Source organism: Gorilla gorilla, chromosome 2 (assembly GCF_029281585.2).
Source record: "Gorilla gorilla gorilla isolate KB3781 chromosome 2, NHGRI_mGorGor1-v2.1_pri, whole genome shotgun sequence".
NCBI classification, from domain to species: Eukaryota; Metazoa; Chordata; class Mammalia; order Primates; family Hominidae; genus Gorilla; species Gorilla gorilla.
Window position 1 is genome coordinate 128484466 of NC_086017.1, and position 22829 is coordinate 128507294.

Sequence of the window (22829 nt, forward strand, 5' to 3'; positions counted from 1 at the left end):
AAACTGTATGAATCGGAAGTGCACAGCTTGAATCTTTAGAGGGTGAAAAGGTCCATTTAACCAATACTTAGGCTAATAAACAGAATGTTGAGAAGTCCCCACATACTCTTAAATTCATGACAGTCTATCCATTCAATGAAGATATAAAACCTGGAATCTCTGCTGTACTCTGTCCTGTATATATCTACATACAACTATCACCAACTCATGTGGATGGTACCACATAACCTTCATATCCATCAGCTTTTTCCTACTTCCAATCTAACATCTCTCCTTACTGGAGATACTGTAACAGGCTCTCGCCTGGCCTTCCCAGTCTCCATTGCTGTTCCAGTCGTTTTTCTCAAATCCATCATGTGCACTTACTGCTTATGTGCCATCTCCGGCAAGAAGCCTTCCTTGAACCTTCCAACAGAACCCCACTGCCACTCTCCTGTCAGCCATATCCTTACTCTCTCATTCAATTTGATCACTGTTTGAAAGTATTTTTGTTTATATGTCTGTTTCTTCAAGAAAATTTTATTCATAGTTATACCCACAATGATCAGTAGACTGACATCTAGTAGATGGTCATCAGGTGCTTATAGAACTAAAGCCAAGGGTTACACCTGCCTGTCCTTCATTTAACAGTCAGTATTAGCTGGTGCACACCTGTAATCCCAGCTATAATACTTGAGAGGCTGAAGTGGGAGGATCAGCTGAGCCCAGGAATTCAAGGCCAGCCTAGGCAAGATAGCCAGGCCCTGTCTCAAAAACAAAACACAAAAGTTACACAGGCAATCCTGCATTACTTTTTTCATACTAATCAAATAAGCATTGTGTTTGTTTTTTTTCCCCTTTCCAGGCCACCCTTTTATCTCTATTTCAATTTGATTTTACCTGGAAAATTCTACTGGGTGAAAGGGGTGCCATAAGGGTTGTATGCTTTGGTTTATAGCCTCAAATGATGGGTGTAGATTGATCCTCAACTGGACGAAAGCAAATGCTCTAGCATGGGTACAGAAGAAAAAGGGTGTTTGTCACTATGATGAGAGGGAGGCCCATGGGCATTCTCGTAATTACAATTTTAAGAATACATGCAAGAGAATTTAGGTTTGCAGTGACATTTTTAGTTCTGCTTTATATAGAGTCACTATAGGTCCTTATTAAATTAAGAACCAGAGAAGGGTCATGCCTGATACGGAAGTCTTTTCTGTAGTTCACAACGAGTCTAATACACAGGTTCAAGTACTTCTCCTTATTACTACTGCACAGTTACACATCATTCTGTGGGTTTTATTTCTTTTTCTTTTAATATCTGTGATCAGGAAAAGAAAGAAACACTTCAGAAATGAAAGATTAGTTTCCTAAATCATAAAGATGAGCTTTGTAATCATTTTCCTTTAAGCAAGGAATTAAGGGATAATAAAAGCCCTAATTAAGGACCTTGTTAGCTTAACTAGATTTTCATATGCAAAACATAGTTATGAAGTGCTGCTATAGAATGAATGGAGATGCCTCCTGTCCACAGCAAACCCAAAGGGAAGCATTCTTGCCAGGGCTTTTCTTTTGCTTCTTCTGTCTTTCTGTCCATGAGGGGTCATTCTGTTTCTGCATGAGCACCAATTCTCTTCACCCTGGCCATGATTCCTTCTTCTCATTTTGGTTGTCCAGCCTTTTCGCTTTCTTTCATCGTCTTTTAAAATTTGCCATGATTCACTCATCCATTTATTAATTCAACTAGCATGTATTGAGACTTCATTGTGAGCCAGGGATAAAGCCAGTAGATCGAAGGCACAGATTAACGTAGCATGTTCTTTTCTGTCTTCCTTATCCTCTGGCCCATTCATTCATCATTATCTTCCTATGTAATTACTTCTCTGAGTCCTTCTTTCTCTGAGAGCAAAATATCTTTTCCAGGGTGGGATTACAACCTCCTACTTTCTTTCAGCTCTCTTCCTCTCATGCAATAACCTAATACTGTATTCGCCACATATGACTTACTCAAGTCCATATTTAATATTACCATATGATATTATTGGGTTATTCTATGCCATTTATAATCACTGTATATTAAAAGAAGTCTTTAATGGAAACAACAGTTATACTGGCTAGGACTGAGACAACTACAAGCAAAATTATTCTCTCTGTGAGTCTGGGAAAATGGCAACAACATATTCTCATTCAATAAAATGAGTACTTCTAGAAATAATATTTAACCCAATGTTTAACGCAATGACTATAGAAATCATTGGGAGAGGGGCCAAATATTCTCAAATTATTTTACATAAAATTCTCTGGTTTTTAACATTGAACTTGAAGAGGAAGAGGTGGTTTCACAGAGTAAAGTCCTGAGATTTACTCTAGGCTTATTGAATAAGAATCTCCTGCAGATGGGGCTTGTGAGTTTGAATATTTTAAAAAAATACCTAGGGAAGCTCAAACACTAAACTTTCAGAAACTGTTGGAGTGAGTTTTGAAGCCAGAAAATTTTGATGAAAATCCTGGCTCTACATTGACTCCCTTCTTTGAGCTTTGGTGTCCTTATTTGAAAAGCGAGATGAATAATATCTACTTTATGAAGTTGTTGTTAGAATTAAATAAAATAATGTACTTTGTGTAAGGTGTCTAGTTTATAAAGAGCTAGATATGCAGCATTTGCAAACCCAGTATATGAAATATAAAACAAGTAATCAATTAAAAATATTTTCTATGCATATTAAGAATAAAATTTCTTCTATTTTTATATTATTAAATTAAATCACAATTGGTTCTTATTGATACTTTCTTGTCAACTTTGTGAATCAAAACAATATCACACTGAACTAGAACCAGGAAAACCAAATAGAAAGTTTCTTTGAAAATAAAACTGACTAGTAAAATTATTTGACCAAATAAAGTAGAAAAGATGAGCTACACGAAGAGTGCAGAGATGCATTTTTGTTTTCCTTGGCAGTTTTATTCTCATTGCTGTTAATAACAGTTGGGTGCCTATAATGCATTCGGCCTTGAAAAAGAGCAGAAGTAGAAAGTGCCTTGGCCCACAGGAGGTACATTATTGATCCAGAAAAGGCCTTATTGAAGATGTGAGCCTAACAGAAGAAGACAGATGGTCAGTGGGAGGTAGTTCTAGAATTCTTGGTTAGTAGAAATGGGACAGTGTTGGAAGTGAGAAAAGGGAGAATATGGAATCAGAAAGAATACAGATTCATTCTTTCCAGCACTATAGGCTGCAAAGCCAGACAGAGATGCTGAAGCCATGAGGTAGAAAGTGGCAAATTGAAAAAAGGGCAGAAACATGGACTATTCTAGAATATTTTATTTTAAAGAATGAGAAGGTGTTTACTGAATGAACAATAAGTAAGAGAGTGATTAAGTAAAAGTGAAAATGAATATATTCATAAGTGCAAAAGATTGTACTGATACCCAATTAGCACCTAAATGTATAATATTCTGTGCTCTATGTGTGTGTGTGTGCGTGCGTACGTTCATGTGTGTTTGGTGAGGCCTGGATACAAGGATAAATAAGACTTTAGCTCTGACCTCAAGTGTTTGGAATATCAAGAATAATAATAATTCAGGCATGTAGCATTTGAAAACCCAGTATATTAAATATAAAACAAGTCATGGCAATTCAATATTTATCACATTATTAAGCCCAAGAACAACAGGATATATTGGCTTTCCAAAGCATCCATTTCATATTTTTATGTTATGAAATGATAACTCTAATCAATATTGGATTTTATTTCACTTTAATCTATTTGGATATTTAGTAACATAAGAAAGCTAGTATAAAATGATTGTCTAAGAAAAATGCCATGTGTTGGCTTGAAGGTCAAATGTATCTTCCTTGCATATCCTGTAACAGCAGCTTCTGCTTCTGCTCTTTAACCAGTCCTCTTGGTGAGAAATGGTTTTCCTAAGGTTTTCAAGGTCTCATTATATGCCAGCCAAATTTGCTGAGCTATAATTTTCTTTCTAGTCACTTAAGGATTTTTTTTAACAAAACTTGGCAGAAACAAGAGTTTCTTAAACTCTTGTTTGTTAAAGAGTTTTAACAAAACTCTTGCAGAAACAGAAAACCAAATACCACACACTCTCACTTATAAGTAGGAGCTAAACACTGAGTACATATGGACATAAAGATGAGAACAATAGCTACTGGGGACTATTAGAGAGGGGAGGGTGGGAGGAGAATAAGGGCTGGACAAATTACTATCCTGTGCTGTGCTTACTACCTGGGCAATGGGATCATTCATACACCAAACCTCAGAGACACACAATTTACCCCGTAACAAACCTGCACGTGAACTTCCTAAGCCTAAAATAAAAGTTGAAAAAAATAAAAAAAGCGAATTAATTAATTTAAAAAATAATTAATATTGTCTAAAATTGAAGAGGTTGGGCATGATAGCTCACAACTCTAATCCCAGTGCTTTGGGAGGCTTAGGTGAGAGGATCACTGAGGCTAAGAGTTCCAGCCCAGCCTGGGCAACATAGCAAGGCCACTGTCTCTACAAAAATAAAAATAAAAAAAAAATTAGCCAAGCATGGTGGCCCGTGCCTGTAGTTCTAGCTTTTGGGAGGCTGAGGCAGAGAGTTGGCTTGAGCCCAGGAGTTTGAGGCTGCAGTGAGCCATGACTGCACCACTGCACTCCAGCCTGGCATAATAATAGTGTAAACAGACACTCTATTATTAGAGAATAATATTTAATAATACTCTTTAAAATGATAAATAAAATTTATTGGCAACCTGCTATATGACAGAAACTGTGCTAAGCACTTTATTAATTTCATTTACATTTCCCAACAATCCTATGAGATAGATAATGACATGGTTTGGATCTATGTCCCCACCCAAATCTCACCTTGACTTGTAATAATCCCCACATGTCAAGGGTAGTACCTGGTGGGAGGTAATTGAACCATGGGGGTGGTTTCACCCATGCTGTTCTTGTGATAGTGAGTGAGCTCTCATAAGATTTGACAGTTTTATAAGAATCTGGCATTTCCTCTGCTTGTGCTCATTCTCTCTCCTGCCACCCTGTGAAGATATGCCTCCCACCATGATTGTAAGTTTCCTGAAACCTCCCCAGCCATGCAGAACTGTGAGGCAATTAAACCTCTTTTCTTTATGAGTTACCCAGTCTCAGATATTTCTTCATAGCAGTGTGAAAATGGGCTAATACCGATATTGCCTTGATTTTACAGATGAGGAAAACTGAGGCACAGAGCGGTTAAGTAAATGACCAGGTTGTAGAGACATATTGCTTCTTTTTATCCAATTTCAAACTTTAAAAATATAAATACTTGGTTAAAAATGTCATATTCTAGAGCAAAAAGGGCCACACTTATTTTTATCCTCTGGATAGTCTTTTCAAAATTTACCAGATAAAAGAGAGGGATATAATAAAAAGTGAAATATAATCCCCTTTGACACTCTAAGAGAAATGAGTAATATATATATTGTGTTTCTTTAGGAAATCAGAAATACATTTTATTTTTAACTGTAATTATTCAGCAAAGGTAAAGCCATACGTCTCTTAGGATACCTCTCTCTAACAAAAGCAGAGAGAATATCTGAGTTTGACATTTTCATTTTCTCGGAGCCAATATACCAAGGAAGAACAGGATGACCGGCAGAGAGCTGCCCAACGAAAGTGATGGTGGTGACAGCAGCAGATGGAAAGCAAACCATTGGCGTAATAGAAATAATCAGATATCATCCTACAGCTGGGAAATCAGCAAGAAATGAAGATCAGGCTTTCTCCTCATTAAATCGTAAGGCTTCACTCTGCTTTGTTGAAATCCTGCTGTGTTGGTGGGTAATATCCTCTCTGTACTAGGGTGAGGGAACCCCTACAAATGTCAGAGTGATAAGTTAATCAAAGGGTTATGTTGAGCAAGTTTGGTAAGAGATTTGGATGGAATGACAAATACCAATGAAATAGTTCAATTTCCACATGCCTATCCCAATCTGATGTGGAACTTGAAGGATATGGAAAAACATTCAGGAGTCTGTGTTTGCCAATCTGAATTTTGATGGCAGGAATAAAAATCAGAATCTATGTTGCAGGCTGAATAGATATAATTCTCTGGAATATATGAAAATAATAAACTATTTAATTTGCATTAGATCCTGGATTAAGACTGTAAGAAGTACCAAAAGTCAGATCTGTGGCATATTCTACCAAGAATTTAAATTTGACAGAGGCAATCCAAGATGATTTACAGAAAAGAATTCTTACTATGTCACATCAGCATTTGAATGTGAGGCACATATCCAAATATTGCCAGACTTATTTAAAAGTCCAATCATGATCTGTCATTGATGAGTTTACATAAACACATTTAATTGTTATTATCATACCAGCTTATACAATCTCTTGAGGTTGAGGTAAGAGTATGATACTAAAAAGTTTAATTTTGGCATAGTTACCTTTTCTATTTATAGATCCATAAATTTCCTCTTTCAGACTTAAGAAACTTGCCTGGCTCTCTTTTACCTGAAATTTAATGTACCCACACTGACCTTTCATAACTTGGTAAACTAGAATTATAGCCCGCTGAGTTTTTCTCAATTGGAAAATACTCGAAATAACCTGTTGAATAAAATCCAACTGGTTTCTTGGATAACTTTCGGTATTGTTTTCAAAATCACAATGTATTATTCTTGTCTTCATAAAAGGGAAAAAAGTGACACGTAATGGGTTACATGTAAATGAGATATGAAACTCAAATGTCTAAAGCAACTATAATACAGAAGACACTATCTTGAGAGAAGAAAGAAAATAGGGGGCCTATAGCCTTTTGTTTTGTTTTTATAGCTTAGACATAGACTTGAAATTCTCACATACAACTAGTTTCTAAATTCTGTCAATACAAGAGTCTCAAAGAAATATGGGCTCGTCTCACTTTGCTATAGAGTAGAAAGACCCAAGAAACAGAAGGTCTGGACTTGGACCATGAACCTGGCACTCAACTATGCTCAGTGATAAATCCTCTGAAACCATTTCTTCACACAACAAATGGAGATAAAGATAATACCAAACATAACATTTATGAAAGTGTTTTGTAAATGGTTAGAGACTACACAAATATTAGCTAGCTGGTGCAGTTTTAGGGCCTAACACATTCCTAATCTTTACCCTTACAAATTTCCATTGCCAAATACCAGGCCCCCATGACCACTTAAGGTTTTCATGAGCCCAGAAACCAGGAATGACTCCATTGCATTTTAGAAAAAGTATTTTTTCAGGAGGCAGATAACCAAACAGTTCAGCATCATTATTGTGCCATTTCATGAAAACTTTCAGCTTTAGGATATCTAGCTTTTAACCCATGCTCCAGAGCAAGGCTTCTCAAAATTTAGTGTGTATCCAAGTCACTAGAGGGGAATATCCTTAAATACAGAATCTACTATCAAAAGTTTGGAGTGGGGATTGAGATTGTGCATTGCTAAAAGGTGCCATGTGATGTCAGTGCTGCTGGTCTTTTGGCCACACTTTGAGTGGCAAAGCTCTAGACCTTCTGGAGGTACATTCTCCAATGTGGTAGCCAATAGTCACATATAGCTATTTACATTTAAATATAATTAATAACATTAAAATTCATTTCTTTTGGTCAGGCATGGTGGCTTATGCCTGTAATCCCAGCACTTTGGGAGGATATGGTGGGAGGATTGCTTGAGACCAGAAGTTCAAGACCAGCCTGGGCAACATAGTGACACCCCCATCTCTTAAAAAAAGTAATCATTTCTTTTGTTGCACTAGCCACACTTTGAGTGTTCACTAGGCCATGTGGCTCGTGGCTACCACACTGGACGTCAGACATAGAACATTTTCTTCACTGCAGAAAGTTCTACTGGAGCACAGCAGCAATACTCAAAGTGGAAAAATTGCCTTGACCTAATTGGTTTCTTCTCATCTCTGTGGGTTCTAAAATCATATCTTCATGTGTCTTCTAGACATTAATGGTTTAATCTACTGTAGCCTTTACATATAAGAATGATATAAATGACCTCACCATGACACACTGTTGGGGCTGTGAAGACAGGAGGAATATGAGTTTTCTGTGAGTCTGAGCTTTTAGACAAACAAGAGAAACTGAATGTCAATTCCCTATCAGCAGGAAGAAGAGGGTCCAATGATGCCCAATGAGAGAATGACTAAGAGCCAGCCTTGCTCCTCTCGAGGGAAGAGTGAAGTGATATTAATCAGCACACTATTGTGCACAAAGAGTGTTCTCTCAGGAGAAGAGCAGCACATCTGTCCCACTCACACATCAAAGAGGCCCAGCAGCTGAAAATGCTTGTGTCAAATCTCCACTCAGCCTCTTTTTCTCCTTGCTTTCCTTTCCTGGTTCATTTGCTATTCTGTGGGCTGTTTAGCAGTAAACCCTTCATCTGATTAACATTTCAAACCCATTGTTGGTCTGTGCTGGCTTAAATGAACTAATCATCATTAGTACTTCAAAACCTGTCTGGCTATGCCTGCAAGGGGGAAAAAAAGGAGGAAGAGAAGAAAAGGAAAAGGAAACAAGCCTGACTCATTAAATAAGTCATCCATAAGTAGCTGGCGAAGACTGAAACAAAAGCAGAATCCTGAGTATTTTAATCACTAAACAAGTCATGGACAGGACTCAGAGCTAAAAGGCGTAAGTGGGACCTTAGGCGATGACGGAACAGAGGCATCTTCCTCTGGAAGAGGAGGGAAGGAAGCCTGGGGCCCCATCCATTTCCTTTGCTCTGATTCCCTTTCCCCTGGAAAATACCAGTTTACGAAGCAAAACTTGTTGCAGAAGCCATTTATTTGCTATTCTTTCTGCTTTATGCATTTCGACAGAATTATATTCCTGAAAGTAGTTGAGGTCGGTCATCTTTCTGATTTTCAGTGATATCGCCATACTTTTAACCCATGATCTGCATCATATTATATATAATGTGTTTAAACCTATTACCTTATTGGACCAGGTAAACCATTAGCTTGGCTTAACCTAAAATTACAAGAGGAGCTTTTTTTCCCTAAATCAGACTCTCCTAGGAAGCCTATCCATTGTTTATTTTACTTCATACTAAAGTTTTCGTCATGATTCCTATAATTCTGATAACGAAAAAAGGAAAGAATACATCCAGGCCATTTTTTGTGCTTGTCTGCAAGACACAGTGACATTTTTAAAGAACGTTCTAGATTTAAAAAGGTTAATGTCAAGCTTAAACAATAACTTTTTATGGCTTTTCTTGTGAAATCAACATTTCCCACAGATGACTGAGTCCCTGCAGTCTAGAAGTATAATTCCTCAACTGTAATATGTGTAAGAGAGATGACTGGTGCAATATCACAGACTTACATATTATTAAATTATATAGTGTGCACCATTTCTCTTTTCGATTCTCTTCCAATCCTATGATCAAGTCAAGAAAAAAGTCTCTCTTGGTACCTCTGCATTGAATACTACTTCTACCTGTCAATTCCCATTTTAACAAGCAAAGCAGCCCTTAAACTCAGAGTCTTCTGAGGGAAATTGTGTCTAGTTAAAAATAAGTAATATTTTGTTTCCATTGTATCAATTATTTTTAACATTTTTTCATTTATTTATGGCACCTGAGACTGGTTTTTCTATTCATGGTAGCAATAAAATGTTTCTTAGGAATACATTTAAGTAAAAAAGTAGTCTTTAAAGAAAAATATTAACTTTATAATAAAGCATGTGGATATGGAACAAATCATGAGTAGCCCGGATTTGGAGCACTCTTTTTATTTGAGGGGTGAGAAAGAAAAAAGTGGTGTTGTTCCTTTGCTGTCAGCCACCTATATACATAGCAGGTTTGATTTCTCCATCAAAAACTGTATTCATGACAACTTCGGGACAATGTTTCATAGAAACTGCAAGTGGGAAGATGAGGGAGGAACTGTCTAACTTTTCTATAGAACGATTATTTGGGGCTGAAAAAAGTCCCAGGGAACACACAGGTGGCTGAGTGGCAGGAAACGATGAAGCGCAAATGCATCCACAGCAGAAGGGTGTGCTTAAGGATCAGCAGGGAAAATTTGAGAAAATAGTTCCCATCCATTCTAGCTTGCTTGGCTTCAGTATGGTAAGTTGCTTAGAGTTTGTTACAAGTTTTCCCAAAGGTGAATTTTTAAGTGTCTTCTTGCAATCTTGAGGAAGGAAGTAGAAACACAAGATTTGCTCACTATGTTTCAAATCAGTGTCACTGTCATTTTTTGACAAATGGGACCAAATTTATTCTAAGCAGCAAATATTCTGGAGGTCTCTATCATTAATTACCCTGTTATGATCTCAAAATATTAGCTCTCACATGCTAATATGTTTTAGATAAAACCCTTTGCCAGTGCTTAATGAATAAACATTTATTGCACCCCTATTATTCATGAGGCAGTTTATGTTTGTTGTGGCAAGGATGCGATGTGGTATCTTGACACTCAAAGTGTGATTTGTGGACAAGCAGCCCCAGTATCACCTGGAAACTTGTTAGAACTGTAGTATCTCAGGCTCCACCCCAGACCAACTGAATGAGAATCTGAGATGATTCATATGTACATAAATGTTTGGTAAAATCTGTTATGAAATATAGACTCTCCTCAAATAACTACATAGTCCAGCTTTGAAATAATACTGATACTAATATAACGAAGCAACAAGTGATAGTAATTAGTATAAGTGGTATAATCCAAATTTAGACAAGATAATGATATTCAAAAATCGTTGAAGAAATAAGAAAGGAACCATGTCTAAAAGTCTATCCAGAATTTGAGGATAGAAGCAAGCCCCCACCTTGGAATGCGGATGAATTTTAGAAAAAGGGAAGATAGAACTATACATACCTCTTAAATATGCACAGAGAAAACCTGCTTGATTACAGTGAGGAATACATGCTGGGGACTTGTGGTAAATCAAACTCAGTGAAAAGTGCAGGTCAGTTTTGGTAAACAGAGAAGTTCACTTTTTAATAGCACAGGAAATATATGCCATCTTTGAAGACATGCAGACAAGGGAGTCACAAAAGTAGAATAAATGTCAGTGTTTGCAAAATTGAGTTGGTTAAACTGTATGTGTGGAATGATTCCTCTAGCCCTGCAGTGGATAAGATGAATTACAGGGGGGAAAGCCAGGATTCTAGAGGCTATAAATACCCTTGGTGTGGGATCAGATGCCTTGAATAATGTCTGTTTAGCAGAAGATAGTCAAAGGCCCTAAAAACAATAATTACATGTAAGAGACTAATATAGTCAAACTACTGTATCACAATGACTATGCTGATTTGAATTTGCCTCAATTAGGGAGCTCTTTCATTGAAATAAAGTTTCTAAAAATGTTACTTAATGGCATTACTACACTTCTACTCAATTCATTCAGCTGAAACCCATGTGCTTGTTATGTATCCTTTTATTTCTATGTTCTGTTGTAGAATAATAACAACAAAAATGAGTATAAACCACTGCATTTTCAGTCAGGAAGTAACTTTTCTTCAAATGAGGCAGCAGGTTGTGTCTGCAAAACCTTAAGCTGTAGAACTACGCTTGTAATTGAAACCTCGGCTATAGCACTTTCTGGTAGGGCACTGGCGCTGCACAACACTGATCAGTGGCTTAACTTCCCCTATCCTCACTTTCTTTATCTGTAAATTAAAGTGAATATAACTCATTTCACAGGGCTGTTGGCGCAAGACCTGACACATAGTTGAATCTTTAATATCTGTGCTGTTATTAACATCTCGATCATCATCATACTTATAATCGTCATCACCATGATAACTGACTCGATTAGGGATTCAAACCTAAGACACACATGTTCTCAAGTTTGAAAGTATGGCTCTGATTTTACACCAGACCAAATTTTGATATAGTGGTCCCGTAGTTAAGCCAGAGGCCTTTCCAATAAAGAAGAAAAACAAGCCAGTGTTTTGTTTGTTTTGTTTTGAGATGGAGTCTTGCTCTGTCGCCCAGGCTGGAGTGCAGTCGCGCTATCTTGGCTCACCGCAACCTCCGCCTCCGGGGATCAAGTGATTCTCCTGACTCAGCCTACTGGGTAGCTGGGACTACAGGCGCATGCCACCACGCCCGGCTAATTTTTTTTTTTTGTATTTTTAGTAGAGATGGAGTTTCACCTTGTTAGCCAGGATGGTCTAGATCTCCTGAACTCGTGATCTGCCCAACTCGGCCTCCCAAACTGCTGGGATTACAGGTGTGAGCCACCACGCCCGGCCAAGCCCGTGTTTTATTGAAGCTGCACAGTGGTTCTCTATAAATATAAAACTGCACTTAGTGACCAGCAATGTGTTGATATGGGAATTCAACGTGAGAAAGGCTAGGGAACCTGAAATCCCTTTGCCTGACTTTTTATTCCTAAGTTAGGTCTGATTCTGTGAGTTCCAGTTCGCCTTTACCCAGCCAGTTTTCTGGCTGATCTCAGCCCTCCTCTTCTGCTACCTCCTCTCTAATCCTAAGTGTGGCTAAAGCTACAAGCAAAGCCCTCCACATCACTTCACTTTCCTCCCCTAATACTAGATCAAACTGCCCACCAAAATATTATTTCTTCTGAAGAAAGGAGAAATTCAAGAACGAAAGCACCTGAGTCACAACTGCATAAACTTTTCTTAAGCCCCAGGAAGTCTAGCACTTTCTAGTTGTTACCAACTCTCCAGGGGTTATTGATAGAGCTTCCCTGGAGGAACTAAAAGAGGCTTTGACTAACAGTGATGATTGCCTTGGATCAAGTTCATGTCTAATCTTTTCCCAGCACTCCTGGTAGTTAAAAGCATGCAGGTATGTCCTCATTTGAAAAATAAATAGTATGTTCCTAATTCATTTATAATTGAACTAGTTTTTATCTGAGAGTCATCAGGTGTGGTTCCTACAGTTAGTAGGAAAGACTTGAGTCTACTTTACCGACATATTCAGGATTTAATCCACAGCATAGATTCTTGTAGTGACAAGAACTGTTCCAGAGCCTAGAGGAATCTCTTCACTGCTCATGAGTTAACATTCACACACTATAGAAAACCAAAGAGCCTAAGATAACTGCTTGAACATGTCCAAATTTCTCATTTTCCAGTGGGGAAAGAGACCCCTGAAGCCACTTAACCAAATTAAGTCAGGGCCAAAACCATCTTTGTCTACATCAGTAATTCTCAAAGGTTGTATCAGAAACATGGGAAGAGCTTGTTAAAATAGATTGCTGTGCTCTACCCTAGAATTTCTGATTCAGTAGATAAGGGGTGTGGTCTGAGAATTTGCAAGTTCTCAGTTGATGCTGATGTTTTTGGCCTAGGAATCATACATGGAAAATCACTGCTGTATATTATATTGCCTCTCGACCATGCAGAAACAGAATGTTCACTAATTTTTAATATTCATATTAAGTATTGTACTTGCTATTTGTTAGGGGAAAAACAATTTTGAAAAACTGTCCAGTGTAGTGACTCTGATGAAATTTCAAAAAAAAAAAACAAAGAAAACTGGATTATATATAAAGTTTTATTATCATCATCTCTCCTTTTCCCAGCCCACTCACTTGTCATTATTTTAAGAAAATTATTTCTTCTACGTACTTACTGGCATGTTTTTAGCTCCATTTTGGGTTGTAAGGAATATATTCAATGATAAATGAAACTAAACTAAAAGTCATTGTTGCTCTCTTTAAAAGAAGATGGTTTTTATTAAAAAGCAAGTTTTATTGAAAATATTAGTGTGAACTTTTCTACAGTATTTTGCATGAAAAGGAAATGGTGTTTAAAACAAATATTTTTTGGAAAATTAAAAGGCTTTGATGGGGACTGAGGAAAAAAGAAAAGGAAAGGAAGACAGCTTGTGTTTTGAGCACCTACTGTGTGTTTGGCACCAGAGAGGTGCCTCCATATAATTTCAAATGAATATTCAATCAATCTGCATGTTCCTGGTGCAGCTTCTTGCATTCTTCTTTTTGTGCTAAAGGACAGTTTATACCCTCTACCATGCCCCCTCCTCATATGCATTCGTAGTTACACCCTTATCAATGACACTGATACAATATGTATAATCTGTATAATATGTCAATTACTTTTTATAGTAAGCCTTTGTTCATGTGACAGATATAAGATTTTTAGAAGCTGGAAGCCATCATTCTCAGCAAACTAACACAGGATCAGAAAACCAAACACCGCGTGTTCTCACTCATAAGTGGGAGTTGAACAATGAGAACACATGGACACAAGGAGGGGAACATCACACACCGGGGCCTGTCAGGGGGGTTGGGGGCAAAAGGAGGGAGAGCATTAGGACAAATACCTAATACATGCGGGGCTCAAAATCTAGCTGGCAGGTTGATAGGTGCAGCAAATGACCGTGGTACATGTATACCTATGTAACAAACTTGCGCGTTCTGCACATGTATCCCAGAACTTAAAAAAAAAAAGATTGACAATCCTAAAAAAAAAAAAAAAAGATGTTTACAGTTAAGTGTTCAAAAACAGGCAATTTACTCTAGGTCACATTGCTATTGAATGCTATTGAATGGTAAAGGTGGAAATGTAACACAAATTTGCTTGATTCTAAATTTACTGAGGGAACTAAAAAAGATTTTATTTTTCCTTTTATGCTGGACACTACATATGAGACTTTACTTACAAAAAATTAATACATAAATACAGAACATAGATCAAAGAAAAGGTCTGGGACATGTAGCTCTGAAGTGTACTTCTTTCTTCTTCTCTCTCTCTCACCACAGTCCTTCACTCTTTCTGTATGGCCCTAAGATCTGACTTGCTCAGACAGAGGCAGGAGAGGGGCAAAATAAAAGTTCAGGAGGGGAGGGGTGTGTCCTTGCTTGCTGCCCTGCAAATCCCCTAAGAGTGGTTTCTGGGCACTGCCACAGCCTCTCGAGAGCTAGTCCCAGATGCATTTCTCTGAATATCATGAGTTTCCTTTTCATTCTTTGAGTGGGTCAGCACAAAGAAAAGCAAACAAACCTAAATTACTGTTATTAAATGGCAGGCTGCCAAAAATCTGAGAAAGCACACAGCAACACAATATCTGAAGTCTAAAGGGAGAATTCCAAGCCAAGATTAGCATCTCACCCGGCTATCCAGCCAATCAGCCTCAGGGTTTCCACTCTCAGACACGTGACCATTTTACTGGGACATTCAGAAGTCATCTTGCAGATGTTCCAGGTGCAGACTGAAAGCAGTTGCTTGTATTTCTATTTTGGTGCTTAAGGGCAGTTTATACAGTTTGTACTATTCCCTCTTCCCCACTGCCATCCCCATATGTAGACATAGAGAACTGAACCTGTATAACATGCAATATTAATAAAAGAGTATCCTTCCCTGAGGAACTCGGTGCATTTGTTTTCTCCTTGCTTTTGCAAGGAAAACTAATGCAGGGGAGAAAAAAATTCAATATCAGAAATAGCACGTAGGCACCCAGGGGAAGAAACCTGCTCAGGTGTTTGACATAAGAGCTCTTTCGAGAAGCAAGTGTCTGATCGTGGAGCGGCGTTTCCTCTTGATTCTTATGGAGTCTGGTATAACTTTGATGTTGGCTACTGAATTGAGTTCTAAATTGAATTAATTTACTTTTGACACCGCCAGCACAGCACAGCGTGAGATGAAGCAGATGCTGCGTTAAGTGTAACATTATGAGTTCCTGGGTCTAATATCTTCTAAATAAGGAATGTTGCTGTGGATATAAAGGAAATTTTATTTGTGTTTGTTCAGAACTTATGCAGGCCAAAACTAGGTTCAGAATTTATTAAGTTAAATGATGGACTGAAGAGAAACCTAGTTAGGGTTATGCGAATATTACCCAGAACTTTTACATCTGTAACTTCGAAGTACTATAGATCTGAAAAGATGTGGACTAGAGGAAGAAGGGCCCAGTGATTCCATCATGCTTATAACTGGCATAAGTGACCATAAACCACAAGGAGTAGGATAACAGCTGAGAGCCAAACATCTTGGCACTGAAGACTAACAGACTGGCCAGATGGCAAACCTCATTCAAGTGGATGTCATATTTTGATTGGGATTATCTCTCAATACCCTCAATAACTCTTTAAATTCTACAACAGAGACAAATCATTGCAGTATACCTACATTTGCCTTTCCCCTTCCAGAAATTATATAATAAATCTCTCAGGCAGAAGCATTTTATTTATTGTCAGTAGAGAGTTTATAATCTATGGTCAAAGTAGCATAATAATGCTTAAAAACTATCTTCCAGATGAGAATTCTAGCACATTAGCTTATGAAATCTTACTATTTGTTATCTACAATTGTCATTCTATAAATTGTTATCACCTTTTTCCTTAGATTGCAATTATAGGTCATGGTTTTGTCTTTTATTTTTCTCATGGTCTTTTAGAAACTAAATTTTCACTACATTTTACTGTGTCAATTGAATTAAGTCTATAAATTCAGCAAACAAGATATGAGTGAATAGCTACCATATGCTAGGGGATGGGAATGTAAAGAAAAAGAAACACATTTATTGGTCATTACTCAAATTGAACTCTTAGTTTCAAGACCAAAATTAGTCATCCTATCCTTAGTCCAACCCTAACTATTATGTTTCATTTGCTGTTATTTTTGAAGCAATGCTATCTCTAAAGTTAGACTAGTCTCCTCACTCCCCTCAAAGAATACTGTTAATTATTTAATTCTCCTCTCCTGCTCTGCCTTGAACACCTGCTCCTACCTATGTGTTTCAGTCAGGGTGGACTAGGTTATCTTATAGTAATGAATGACTCCCAAATATCAATGTCTTTACCACAACAAAGGTTTATTTCTTCTCTTGCTACAAGCCTACTATGGGTTGGCTCTGGTTCTGTTTCACAATGAATCCTTTATCTGAACCATTGCCAGTTGTGTGGAAGAAGGAAAATAACCATAACTAAGCAAACACTGATCCTCTAGGTTCTTTCCTGGAAATGGCACACCTTCCATTGGCCCGGAGCCAAACACATGGCCAAGCCTCATGCCAATAGGCTCGTGAAATATAATCTTCTCCAGGGAAGGGTAGTGAATATTTGATGACCACAATACAGTCTATTCCTCTAAACCAGTCTTACTCATCTGGCAGCTCTCAGCCCAAGTCCCCTATTACATTTTCCCATTTCAGTTCTTACTAACTTTTCTAATGTTCTTCATCAAGGTTTATCTATATTACACATACAAGCATTTATATGCAATATAGTATCTTGCAATATTTTAAAATACTTCATTTTTTTTGTTGCATTTGTCTTTTCTACTCAGTTGGAAGTTATTTGAAACCAGAAACCATGTTTGAAATTTTTTCCTTGCACATACACGGTTTACAGAACTCACAGACAGTTGTATATTTCAGGGACTTTAGTAGCCTTAAGTATTCTCTGTTGATTGGCCCCCAAAATAAATCATCCTATGCATGTGCTGGTTTTCCATCAAAGCAAGTAAAAACAAGGCCCTGCCCTCTGCAAGGACATTAAAACTGGGTACTTGTAATATAACTTCCTTTTAGAACACACATGAAAACCGTGTTAGATATAGTATTACCACAAAACATACAAAAATGTATTTGATATTATATAGAAAAGTAAAGGTTGTCATCATTTTAAGAAACAGAATGTTTAGGTCACTTTTCAAGACTATATTAAGATAAGCTAGGAAAAATACAAAGTAATCCAAACAATGAGCTAGGTAAAGATTCGGCTGAAGATACCTCATTAAAATGACTAAAGAAATAATAGATTTAGCCTACATCTAATGTTAGAGAAAAATTCTCCATGCACATGTGTCTTACACTAGATCCAATGTTGTATTTGTCAAAATACTCTATTTTCTGCTATGTTCCTGCTTATAATTATAGAGGAACCAGATGCATGACCTTGTATAACATTTACTTTGTAACAAGTGCTTGGAGGATTAATAAAATAATTTGTTTGGCAGTTGTGGTATTGAAGGGGGAATACAGTAGAATCTAATATAGACGTGTTAACCATGTATGATTCAGAGAGGATGTACAATTCGGAAATGCAAACATCAGCAGGCAGATATGTAACAACATCAGGATTATAAGAAGCCACTTAATAACAACTAACCAAGTACATCATATGTATTTAGCTCCTTGAAATCATTTCATTAGTCTGAAAATTAAGCATATGCTGCTTCTGAGGGGAGGAACAAGGAAGACTGGTTTGCTCAGGAGATTGGTAAATGCATGCAAAGCTATTTATCTTGAGATTATAGGTCTGGCTTCAACCAAGAAGCTAAAGACAGTTATTGCTACTTTATGGCCCATATGAAATGAACTGTCATTATCAGTTTAGATGCTCATTTCAGCAGGCTGTCACCACAATATGGGTTTGGATAACCCTAATGGATATGTGGACAAACGTCTGTTTGGAGAGATTGCATATTGAAAAGAGCCCTTGGCTGAGAATCAGGGGGATTGGAGTCTAGTTCCAATTCTGCCTCTAATAATAAGTAACATGAGAATCTCCTCTCTGGGAAGGGAGCAGGGAGATAGAGAAGGGTCAGATGACCTCCAAAATCTCATCTGGACCTGAAGCTAGATAATATCCTGTGAAGGAAAGCTCCTTTTGCCTCTTCACAATAGAAACTTTCTCCTTATCTTCCCCAAAGTTATTACCCAAATAATGACTGGCCTTGATTTTGGATTTCAGTCTAGATCTATTTTCCCCTCTGATAAAGGGATAGGATGCCATCTTCCTCTCCCTTTCTTCTTCAAATGTGCAACGTCTAAATTATCCCTCAATCTAGAACAGATTCTTAGCCCTAGTTATATGGCTTGTTTGCCTCTTTAAACTCTTTTGTCTTCAGGATATGCCACCACCTATCACAGAGTGTCAGAAAATTGCCTAAAGAAAATTAGGTTCAAATACATTTTTAAGCAAATATGCTATATATTTTAATGTGATACTTTTACTTTTTTAAGGCAAATAGGCTGAGATGAGTTCTGGGTCCCTGTAATGCTGAGATGTCCATAGCTCTTTCAGACTCAAAACTATTGATAAAGAACAGCTGCCAGGCCAGAATTGTGCATCTGTAGCCTGATTAACTACAACCCACCTGTAGTGTTCCGGTTCCTTGGTTATTTCTTGCTGCTTTCAGTGAAAGCCTAAAGCTGCATGTTTCTTTGTGAGAAAGAATGACATGAATTGCAGATGATGGAAAAGAAGATGGTGTTACATTTGCCTGGTTATGTTTTTCTTTTGTTTTCTAATTTGAAACTTGGAGTTTGGGGGCCTAAGAAAAGTGAAACCGACACTAAAGGCTTAGATCAAAACTGGCATCATGCCACCAAGTTAGAAGTGTTAAGGAAACAACATTCACAGGTGACAGATGGAGGGAATGAGAACTAACACTCAGAGGCAGCCAGGGCGATGGTGCTGTGCTCTCTCCACCTGCATTAGGTCTTTTAGTCTTCCTGGCCTGGCAGATGAAGAAACTGAGGTCCGCAAAGTTTAGGTCACTTGTTCAAGTTACACAGCAGGGATGGGGCCAGATTTGTCCTTCAGCATCCTACCTCTGGAGCTGATTCTATTAACCATTAAGTGCTACTGCCTTGTAAACCCGTGTGCAGGGGCTGGTGGGAGGATCAGGCTTCATTTCTATATCTATCTGGCTTCAAAACTCACTAGTTCAAGCTTCCTTCCAATAATGAAGAAATGACAGTGATTGGGTGTGGAATAACAATAAATGCCAGCCAAATTCCTCCTCCTAGCATGCTCTAACCTATACCCAGAACTGTTGAGCTGCCTCTGATGTTTCTTCATGTATTCTGAAGGGGAAAACAGTCCTGCTTGGGAAAACTCACTGAACAGGCAAAATCATTTTCTAAAGATTTAGTGGAGGTGGATGTTTGTTTGTTGGAGATTTAGTGGAGGTGGATGTTTGTTTGTTGGTTTATTTGTTTGTTGAGACAGGGTCTCTCTCTGTCATGCAGGCTGGAGCGCAGTGGTGCAAGTATAGCTCACTGCAGGCTCAATCTCCAGAGGTTAAGCGATCCTCCCACCTCAGCCACTGGAGTAGCTGGGACTAGAGGCACTTGCCACCATGCTTGGATTTCTTTTTTTTTCTTTTTTTTTTTTTTAAGTAGAGACAAAATCATTCTATGTTGCCCAGGCTGGTCTTAAAGTCCTGAGCTCAAGCAATCATTCTGCCTCACCCTCCCAAAGTGCTGGGATTAGAGGCATAAGTTGCCACACCTAGCGGATAGACAGATGTTTGGAAGGTTGGGTCTCATCCTAGCTTTGCCAGTTACCAGGTGTTTGGCCTTGTCTATGCCACTCAATGTAGACGAGTTTGATTCCACAGTTGTAAAATGAAAACACCACGCATAATTTATTGTTTTTCAAATTTTTCTCCAAAGCAATAGAATCCATTGTTTCAACGATATTTTAAGCCCAACCTCAACATATGAAACAAATGCAGTGACTTTGTCTGGGTGACACAGGATTCACTCCCACCCCTCATTCCACCCCAGGTCAAAAAAGAAGCTGGAGACTTCTTACTGCACAGGAACAAACACCTAGTTTAGTTGCATTAGGTGGTCTCACAGCCCCTTCACCACCTTAATAGCCAATGACAGTTCTAAAATTGCAAATTGCTTTGAACAGTATCAGGTAATCTCCTTTTTTTTTTTTTTTTTTTTTTTTCCAGACAGTGTCTCACTCTGTCACCCATGCTGGTGTGCAGTGGTGGGATCTTGGCTCACTGCACCTCCACTTCCCCGGCCCAAGTGATCTTCCCACTTCAGCCTCCCAAGTAGCTGGGACCACAGGCATATGCCACCAGGCCCAGCTAATTTTTGCATTTTTTGTAGAGATGGGGTCTCGCTGTGTTGCCCAGGCTGGTCTCCAACTCTGGATCTCAAGTGATCCACCGTCTTGGCCTCCCAAAGTGCTGGGATTATAGGCACGAGCCATCCCACCTGGCCTCATCTACGATTTTTAATACAACACTTACTATCTTCTTCAAGCAGTTCTAGTCATAAACCTTACAATTAGTCTCCTTCAAATTACAGATGTGACTTATTTAGTTTTAAACACACCAAGACATGCAGCACTTTAGATAGATTTACTCTTCGGTTCAGAGGAAAGAAGAACTGGACTTTGATCCATTACCACTGTGCCAGGAATTGATTTTAGGGAAGGATATGTGATTATGGGATAGAATGTGAATGGGGGCCGTTTGGGCCGACCTAGACTCTGATTCTCCATTTGTGTGTGGTGCGGCATGAGTGACGCGGGGCGTGAGGAGTGCTTCATAAGATGTAAAAAGAACTGATTGATTTATCGATCTAAGGAAGACAGTCTCCTTGACGGAGACATGCTGTCAAACAGTGGCAGGATGCGCTGCTAAAAGCCCTCCAGATTGATTACCCTACCTGGCACCTGATCCCTCATCACTGTGGCAGGTGAAGAGTTCTGGAAATGTACTCATAGCTGCATTAATAAGATAGCAGGAGAACAAACAAGGAAACGTGGGTCAGGCAAGGTTCTGACAGAGGAAAGGGTTTTCCACTGCTCTGAATTCCCTCAAAATGGAAAGTCTCTCAAACCGTGTGAAACACACAGGCTGAAAATGAGACAAAATAGCTAATCGAGCTGAAAATGCATGTGGCAGCAATGACACCTCTGGGTTCTGAAGTTCTGTGATTTGGTTTTCCCATCTGTTACTGCTTCTAAAATTTGACAATTCCTGTTTGAATACTTATGTAATTAGAAAATGCTTTGGAAATAGTGTACTAAATGACACACCTGGTATAATTTGCAAAACACTTCTTTTAACCATGCTAGAGAATCTCCACACGCAAACATCGTGCATCCTACCATGTGGATCAATAAGAAAACTTAAAAGCCACACATATATGCATCACAGAAGTGATCTTTATACACACACTCTTAGCAAGTCATTGCCAAAGATCAAACGCCAGGTGATAATCAGGGAAGGCGTCTAGCTAAGACTGGACAAAAATAGTACGGGTAAATAAGTCAATTATAATGGTGTTGAAAGAAGGTATTGATGTTATCACTTTTTCAGATGACTGGTGTTGTCTGTGACAGGTAGAGTCACACCTTTTTAAAAGGAGACTGTTCAAAGCCTTGACGTGTTAAAAGAGAAATTAGTCTGCTCCAAATCCTGAAAGAAAATGAGAGTTTTGGCATAATGTGTATTTGTTTAAAAGGATGAAAGTTGTAGCTACAGATGTGAAGCATTAAAAATGTTATTTCAGTATTTCTAGCACTAAAATTTAAACTGTAGAATTGTAGGAAATCAGAGCCAGAGAGACTAGAGAATTCTCTATCCCCTTATTTTACCTATGAAAGTTTTCTGATAGGTAAGTAAGCCCCAGATATGTTAAAGAATTTGCACAAGTCCCACCATATGTCGGTGAAGAAGGAGACGGGATTTGAACCCAGTCTCCTGATTTCTCCGCTATATTATGAATGTATATTCAACCTCTTCCCTTTTCTTAGATATTCCTATCACTTTTTAAATATGCTTGTCTTCCTCATTAATTATTATAACAATAACAACAGCAGCAGTAATAACAATACTAATAGACAAAAATCCACTCCGTGGCCACAATATCACTTTCTTCTTTTGCGTTTTTTGTTTTGTTTTGTTTTGTTTTTTGAGAAGGGGTCTCGCTCTGTCGCCCAGGCTGGAGTCCAGTGGCGCGATCTCTGCTCACTGCAATCTCCGCCTCCCAGATTCACGCCTTTCTCCTGCCTCAGCCTCCCGAGTAGATGGGACTACAGGCGCCCGCCATCACGCCCGGCTAATTTTTTTGTATTTTTAGTAGAGACGGGGTTTCACCGTCTTAGCCAGGATGGTCTCGATC